Source organism: Pongo abelii, chromosome 11 (assembly GCF_028885655.2).
Source record: "Pongo abelii isolate AG06213 chromosome 11, NHGRI_mPonAbe1-v2.0_pri, whole genome shotgun sequence".
NCBI classification, from domain to species: domain Eukaryota; kingdom Metazoa; phylum Chordata; class Mammalia; order Primates; family Hominidae; genus Pongo; species Pongo abelii.
Genome location: NC_071996.2, coordinates 120247836 through 120256485, shown reverse-complemented (window position 1 = coordinate 120256485; position 8650 = coordinate 120247836). Strand labels below are relative to the sequence as shown.

The 8650-nt window shown below is 42.4% G+C and overlaps 1 long non-coding RNA gene across 1 annotated transcript in view; it reads right to left on the bottom strand.

Annotated features, from left to right (window-relative positions):
- The window catches only part of LOC129058122 (uncharacterized), a 627088-nt gene that overhangs the window by 479389 nt on the left and 139049 nt on the right, over positions 1-8650 (bottom strand). The gene's annotated exons all lie outside the window — the stretch shown is intronic.

Below are 8650 nucleotides of genomic sequence, written 5' to 3'. Positions count from 1 at the left end.
CCCCGGGTCTAACACACAGGAGGTTTTTACTAAAAAGATGTAAAGAGCTTGAATTTCACAATCAGCAGGGATCATCCTCAAAAATGCTTTAGAACAAAAACTTTTCTAAAAGTTGAAGGAAGGATACAGCCTTCAACAGTCCTAGAAACTGGACCTTTATTTGTTGAAGTTCCCTTCAGGAACACAGAAGAACAACACTACACCAGCTATACAATAATACTTCTGCAACTGTATATGATAGAATCACCAGGAGATCCTGATAAGATACACACTCTGATTCTGTAGGTCCAGGGTGGGCCCAAGATTCTGCATTTCTGAGAAGCTCCCAGCTGGGGCTGATGTTGCTGGTTCAAAGACCAGAGTGAGTAGCAAGGACATAAGAATACTCAATTGGAAGCTCTCTCCAAACTTCCACAACCATTCATTACCCCTATCTGAATCTGAGCTTACTTCCTAGGGATATCAGACAAAAAAATGAAAGAAGAGATAACAGAGGGCTGTGAAACAGTTAGGCTTCTCCCACCATGGCCACCATTGGACTCTTGAAAGGGGATCTCTGGGTTGTTTGTTTGTTTGTTTTGAGTCGGAGTATCGCTCTATCGCCCAGGCTGGAGTGCAGTGGTGCAATCTTGCCTCACTGTAACCTCCGCCTCCCGGGTTCAAGTAATTCTCATGCCTCAGCCTCCTGAGTAGCTGGGACTACAGGTGCATGCCACCATCCCCAGCTAATGTTTGTATTTTTAATAGAGACAGGGTTTCACCATGTTAGCCAGGCTGGTCTCAAACTCCTGACTCAGGTGATCCACCCAGCTTGGCCTCCCAAAGTGCTGGGATTACAGGCGTGAGCCACCACATCCAGTCGGGATCTCTGTTTTGACCACGTAACCCTTTCCTTTTTTTTCTTTTATGTGCTCCCCTACGCTGCAGATCATGAGCCATATCACCCCCAACCTACTGCTCGAAATGTGCATTCATTTGCATTTGGTTGAGATCAGCAGAAACAGATTCCAGCTCACTTAGAAGTGGGCTGGGGTGGGGAGAGGATGAAATCTATTAGTAGAATGTGGAAGAGCTTAGGGAATAGGAGGAAAAGCTGAACAACCGGGCCTCACAATGGGAGCCAGGCAGGGATCAGATGGGGCCTCAAGGTCACACTGCTTTGATTGAAATGACTGACTGTTTCTCATTCTTACATCACTTATGCTAAAAATTCAGAGTCCCAGGAGAGAGAAAATGATGACCACGCTTGTGTTGCTGTGGGGACAACAAGGGCTGGTCCTATAAGGAAAATTGAGAGACTAATACCAAAGATGGTTATATGCAGGCTGATCAGCCAGACACGATGATATCCTTTACAGATCTAAGAAACTACTTCCCTGCAATGCAAAGAATTCCAGGGTACCGGCAGCATAGCATAAAAACAGCACACAACAGCCACTTTCTTGAACCCCTAAATCTGTGAACACACTTATGCAGTTTTTTTTCTGTAAAATGGCTATCTTAGCACAAATAATTTGTTTAGAATACATAACGTACATTTTACTTTTCACCACCAGAACCAGAAGGTAGCTTTGTTCTCAACTCCATTACCTTCCCTGCCTAGAAAGTTTTATCACATTAGGAGAGGTAACAGAAAATGGGGTAGGAAGGAGGGAGTCATAGAACACTGCACTGCAGTTCTACATGCTGGAAGGATGACCAGGCTCATTTGCTAGTGAGCATGTTTTATATTCATGCCACAGCAAAAGGAAATGTGCCTGGGAGTCATAGACTCTCTGAAAGAGTCCAGGATAAAGGCTGTGATGTCCTTGAAAGCCAAGAGTACAGTGACATAAAGGTGTGGTGGTTGGAGGGGACCCTGGCCTCAGGGCACTGCATCTGCCCTTGCCTAACTCCTAGCAAGAATAGACCCCTGTTCCTGTCCTTTTACTCTGAACAGCCAGGAAGCAAGACATGCTCTGGCTGATTCAGCAGACAGAAGCTCCTTGGGGTTGAGGTCTGTGGCTCTCCAGCCTCAGATCCACTGGGCTCATGCAGCTACCAAGCACTGGAAAGAGGGTGAGTTTGAATGTCGATGTGCTCCTATGATAACAGACACACCAGCCACCAAAGACATCATGCGAGAAAAAGAGTGTAAAATATCTCATTCATAATTTTTTACACTGATTACATGTTAAAATAAGATTTTAACTGTATTAAGTTAAATAATGAAAATTAATATTTACATATTTCTTCTTTGCTTTTTAAAATGTGCCTGTTAGAAAAAATGAAATTACAAATATGACTTGCATTATATCTATTTCCATATTTGGATAGAGTTGGCCTAGGCTGCCCTGGGTGTTAACTCCTCATTCCTCATACTTTCTGCACTTCGCACTTAGAGCAATGCCTACTAGCCAGGCCCTGTGCTACACAGAGCCCATTATCTCCCTCACACCTTTCTTCTCTCTCTGTCCCCTTCTGTCTTAGTTTAATCCTATAGGTTTAGAGGCATAGAGGTGATTGCTGAGGCACTGTTGTGATGTTCTTGTTGCTCTCATGCTCATCCTTGTTGCCTTTGATGGACCTATATGATCACCTTATCTGGAAGTCTGGAGGCAAAATTGTTCACCACTGTATATCTGTATCTTTTCTACCCAGACAACACTTAGCTCCTTATGAATGGGCTCAAAGTTGATTGGTTTATAAGCATATAAAATGAAAACAGAAAATGCATTCTTTTTGATATATGAGGAAGTTTTCTATGTCACACACAGAGGAAAGGATAACTTGACATCTAATTTTCACCATGATCTACTCACACCTCTGCCTGCTAAATCTCTCTCTCTCACACACACACACAAACACACACACACACACAGGCAAAAAGTAGAGAAGAAAATATCAAGGGAGTGGCACTCAGCTTTAAATTCTATGTTATTTCCCATGTATTTATTTGAAAATACTAGAATTTCATTAATTACATGTTTAAGAAGAATAATGACAGCAATACTCATAAAACACCTATACCAGATACTCTCCTAAGAGTGTTATGCGTATTAACTTCTTTCACTTTCATCACAGTCCTATGAAGTAGATATTATGATGATCTCTATTTTAGAGATGAGAAATGTTTCCAAGGTCACAGGGCTAGTGAGCAGCAGAGTTGGGGTAGAGCCAGTCTGTCTTTTGTCTGTGTGCTTAACAACTAAGCTATGCATCTGTGTTTCACAGGCAGAAAACACGAAGCCTGGAGATTGGGAAAGATGCACTCAACATGGCTCAGTTAGTGACACAGGCAAAACTAGAAATCTGTGCTTCTGTACTCTATTGCCCTCCCTCCACCCCCACAAATGCTGCTCCCCCACCTCCCCCATCTCGCTACCCGCAAAACCAGACTACATCATTGTCTGAAGTGAACGGGAGTTTTGATAGCAGACCTAGGATGCTTAGGGGTAGAAGACAAGGAGCAGAAGACAGACGATGTTTCTCATATCTCTTGATGTGATAGAGACAGGGCCAGTTGATTCAAACCCTAAGTAACAAACTGTAACAGAAAAACCCAACAGCCTGATTCAAACCCTAAGTAACAAACCATATCAGAAAAACTCAGGCTTTCCCAACAGCCTGTTTTAGACTCAAATCTTACAACAACAACTTAGCAGTTACATAACCTTGAACAAGTTATCTAGCTTCTCCGATTGCTGTCATTTGCTCTGTAAAATTGAGTTAAGAACACCTTCTAGGATCAGCATGCAGATTTACATGGAATCTATGTACAAAACAATTCACATCATACCCAGTATATCCTGGGTACTTGATAAACATCAGTTCCTCCCCAGACCACCCTGACCCTTCTCAAGGTTAGCTGGAACCAAACGGGGACCCTTGAAATCTCTGCAAATGGGTCTATCATGGAGGACAGTAAGTGTGTAGGTCTAGAGAGTTGCCCCAGGAGCAGAGAAGGAGCAACCTACACACCAGTCACTGCATAGCAAGTTGGGCAAGGGTTACCACCGAGAAATCCACCCCACAGCCTAGAAAGAAAGAAAGAGAAGGATTGTGAGCTTTTGCTTGAGTGACAGAAGCCCTTTGTGTCTCCCCGGAGAGGGGAGGGTGGGACCTCAGGCTAACGGAACAGTGGTGGGCGGGGTGATCTGGCAGCCTCGATTTCATCGAAGAAAGGCTGGCTTGATGCCCAGCCTGGCGTGCTGCAAGGCCAAGGGTGGAAGTGCCCTGTGAGGTGGAGACAGGTGTCGGGGAAAAGCAATGACTTGGAAAAAGGAGAAGCCTCATTCTTATTTCTTTTAGATTGCATTTTAACTAAGTAAATTCCATTTTTAAGACTTTTTGTGCTTAAAAGGAGTCCATTTTCCATGCCCGTTTCCTCAACAAAAACATAGGAACTCAAAACATTGTGGAGCTCAGAGGACACTCCCAGGCCCATCTTTTCTATCTCCCAGTACACACCACAGATGGCTCTCGCCCCTACTGAGCAGATGGAAAACAAATGGGTGAGACCCCAAGACTCCCAGAGACTAGAAAGCACCTTCTCTTTCTAGGCCAACTTGACCTTCCATGGTTTTGGTTGGAAGAGAACTAGGCCAAAGACCAAAAGGAGGTTCCCTACTGGAAAGAGGCCTCTTCTGTTTCTCACTATCACCTTTCTCTTTGAAATTCCTCCCAAATGTTAAAACCCAGCTCCAAGGATCTTTTCCTAATCAACCCAGGCAAAAATGAATAGGCTTTATCACCTCTCAATTCCTGGCTGACTGTGCATGCCCTTCTAGAAGTCCTCACTTTCTAAGAATGCAATGATATTATAGCTGCTAGGGTCTCTGTTCCTAATGGAGCATAATTTCCCTGAAGACAGAACCATTATCAGCTTTGTCTCATCCACATGGCTCACAACAGGGCTTCTCAGGCTGGGATAATATCCTCCCTACTAACTCAGGATTTATTGAATGTCTACCCTATACCCAGACTGTATTTATAGTTTCCCACATTCATCCAGGATGACAGCCACTGTTCTGTAAATGTCTGTGGAGTAAGAGCCCCTTACACCATAGACTGGTGCTTGTGTAGAATGAGTGGTCCAGGTACCAATTTCACCCTTCAAGTTATATGCCTCTAAGGTGAGCAGGGCATCAAGATCCACATGAAAGAGACAGGTTTTACCATGGGTGTGCTGAGTATCTGAAAGATGAAAAATATTGTCCTGGGTCCCTCAGAGTACACACCAGGAGTTCCCAATTTTGTTCATTCCACAACGCCTCAATTCTAAATGTAATTATTTGGCCAAAGAGGGTAGAAGAGGGCTCTACTAACCCAAACTGCTACTCCAGGCCTGGACATCCCATGAGGACAGGTAGCGTGACATTTTGTACTCTACTGTCTCTAGCCTCTGGTAAAGTGCCTGGCACATGATAGTTGCTCAACAAATATGTGTTGAATAGATGGACAGATGGAGGTGATGCTGCTGACAAGAGACCACATACATCTTAGGAGGAGAATAAGAATGAAGAACATCGCAGTTAGAAGGGACTGTGAAGTTGTGCAAGACCAGCCTTTAGATTAGGAAATGAGGGCCAAGGTCACATGATGGAGTAGAAAGCGCACTGAACCAGAGTTTGGGAGACCTGGAAGCCTCAACTCTGAAAAAAAAAAAAAAAAAAGAAAAAAACAACTCAGAAAAAAGAATGGTCGGCAGGCAGGGGTGCTGTTGGGGAAGCAGTCATTGCCATATTACCACCACCACCCCTCCACCGACCAGGTCATGTGCTCTTAACACATGTATGTTTATGCTCTCCAAAATCACATTTCACATTCTCCATTCTGTTCCTATGTAATTCTCTAATTGTAAGCTCCATGAAGCTTGGGGCGGGGGTCATGGTTTTGGTTTGTTCTTTTCTCACTGGCCATAGTATCCCTATCATCCACCACCACAACTGACTTACATATTAAATATTTGTTAAACACAAGAAGTTATTAATTATACATTCCTTCTCAATTGCATGCTAAATTTTTCATGCAGTCTAGAGTGGCTCTCATTGCAAATGCAGCCACCCTCGTAACTGTAAAGTTGCATTTGAGAAAGCTGATCAGAACTGAAGCGGGTTGAATTCGCCCCTAGAGAGCTGGTAAAAACCAGAAAAATGCATGGCTATTGGAGCAAAATCGATTCTGCCTTCAAGATGGATGGGGTGTCTTTCAAAACTCAGACTAACATTAATCTGAGCTGGGCTTGAGAGACTTGCTCCAGGGTGGTAGGTCTGGGGAAGATGGGAATGCAGAAGATTCTACTAGTGGAACTGAGAGAATAAGCAAACAGCCAGCAGTATCCAAGTGGCAGCTGGGAGAAAAGCTTGGACCTCATTTTGAGAAGGTTCGTACCTACAGCACTGTTGGCAAGAACTGGGTATCCTCCAAACTCAGGACCAAGAGAGGTAGAAGAGTTAGCCAAAGACTGATGCATATGTCTGTCATTTTTTATTCTGTTCTGTGTTAAGTTGACCCAGTTATGTGCCTATAAATCATCCTTCCATATATAAACTATGTATTAAGATGTTGAGCTCCAATCAGAAAACTGAGAGCCATTTCATGAAGCTGGTTTATCATCCAGAAAGACTTTAGATTTAGAACATGAGTGACAAGGTAGATCATGGTTCTAATGTCTGGTCTGAGCAAGAAAAATGTGACAAACTAAATGAGGCAGCCAACAAGTCCCACAAACTGTGAGAGAGGAACCCTGGGGCTATGTCTGGGATGTCCAGGAAGAAATTTCAGCTCTAAGATTTTTGAAACCTTGGTGTGTAGAAGTTGAAATAAAAATAATAATAATAATTTTTAAAAGTTCAAGAGCAGATCTACTAAAAATGCAAATGAGGCTGGGTGTGGTGGCTCACGCCTGTAATCCTAACACTTTGGGAGGCCAAGGTGGGTGAGTCACTTGAGGTCAGGAATTCAAAACCAGCCTGGCCAACAGGATAAAACCCTGTCTCTTCTAAAAATACAAAAAAAATTAGCCAGGTGTGGTGATGGGTGCCTGTAATCCCAGCTACTCCAGAGGCTGAGGCATGAGAATCACTTGAACCCAAGAAGTGGAGGTTGCAGTGAGCAGAGATCGCGCCACTGCCCTCCAGCCTGGAAGACAGAGTGAGACTGTCTCAAAAAAAAAAAAGAAAAGAAAGCAAACAAGCAAAACACTGGGCTCAGAAATTTCACCTCTAGGCATTTGCTATGGTTTGAACATTTGTGGCTCCTCCAAAATTCATGTTAGAACTCAATCCCCAATGCAACAGTATTAAGAGGCAAGGCTTTCAGGAGGTGATTAGGCTATTAGGAGTCCACCCTTATGGATAGAATTAGTGCCTTATAAAAGGGCTGGAGGGAACTAGATAGGTCCCTTTTTGCCCTTCTGCCTTCTCGCACATGATGACTCAGCGTTCATCTCATCCAGAGGACACAGCATTCAAGACACCATTTCGGAAGCAGAGACTGCATCTACTAGACACCAAATCTTCTGGGGCCTTGATCTTGGACTTCACAGTCTCCTGAACTGTGAGAAATAAGTTTCTGTTATTTATATATTGCCCAATGTCAGACTTTTTTTATAGTAATATTTGTTCTAAGCCCAATGTTTTGCTTGTTTGCTTTTGTTTTGTTTTGTTTTATTTATTTATTTATTTATTTATTTATTTATTGAGACAGAGCCTCACTTTGTCGTCCAGACTGTAGTGCAGTGGCACAATCTCAGCTCACTGCAACCTCCACCACCTGGGTTCAAGTGATTCTCGTGCCTCATCCCCTCAAGTAGATGGGATTACGGGTGCCCGTCACCACACCTGGCTAAGACAGCATCTATTCTAGAGAAATTGTTACATCTCTGAACAAAAAGTGTTCCATAATAGTGTTAACAAGACTCTTAACATAGTTATTTAACTAATAAAAATATGCCTGCTGCGAAGTCTAATATGGACTTCTCCATTGAAGTACACCCTAAGGGACTAGTCAAATCAATTAAATTACATCTGTACCATGATACATTCTATAGCAGTTTAAAAGTAGATATGTGTTATGTGTGTGTGTATGCATACACACACACATATACATATGCTCTGATATGGATAGATTTCTAAGTCATATTACTAGGTAAGCAAAAAAATGTAAGAAGCAAAACAGTACATATAGTATGATCTCACTTAAATTTAAAAGGATAAAATGTTTTATATTTAAAAATAAAGTGAATGAGTGTGTGTCTATGTGGTGTGTATATCTATATGTGTATGTGTATACATATATTTACAAACACATATACACACACACAATTTTGTACTTTTTTTATGTTTGCACCAAGCTGTTGACAGTGATCATTTCTGGGGGGAAGAGTGAAATTAAGTGGTGAACAAAGAAGACTTTTGATCTGTCTATATTGTTTGAGTTTTATTACACATTACTTCTATAATTAACTTTTTAAATTTCTTCAAGCTGCAAGCAATTTTTATCTGGCAATAAATGGGAACACCACCAGTCTTTTAGCATAGAGAGTCTCTTTGTTCTGCGGAAATTTCCCAAATGAGGCTTTTGATGATATAAAAGGACTTTCTTCGGTGCTCAAGATGTGGTTTCCAGGAGAAAAGGTTATTTGGGGGATTAATATTCCCTGTGTTAA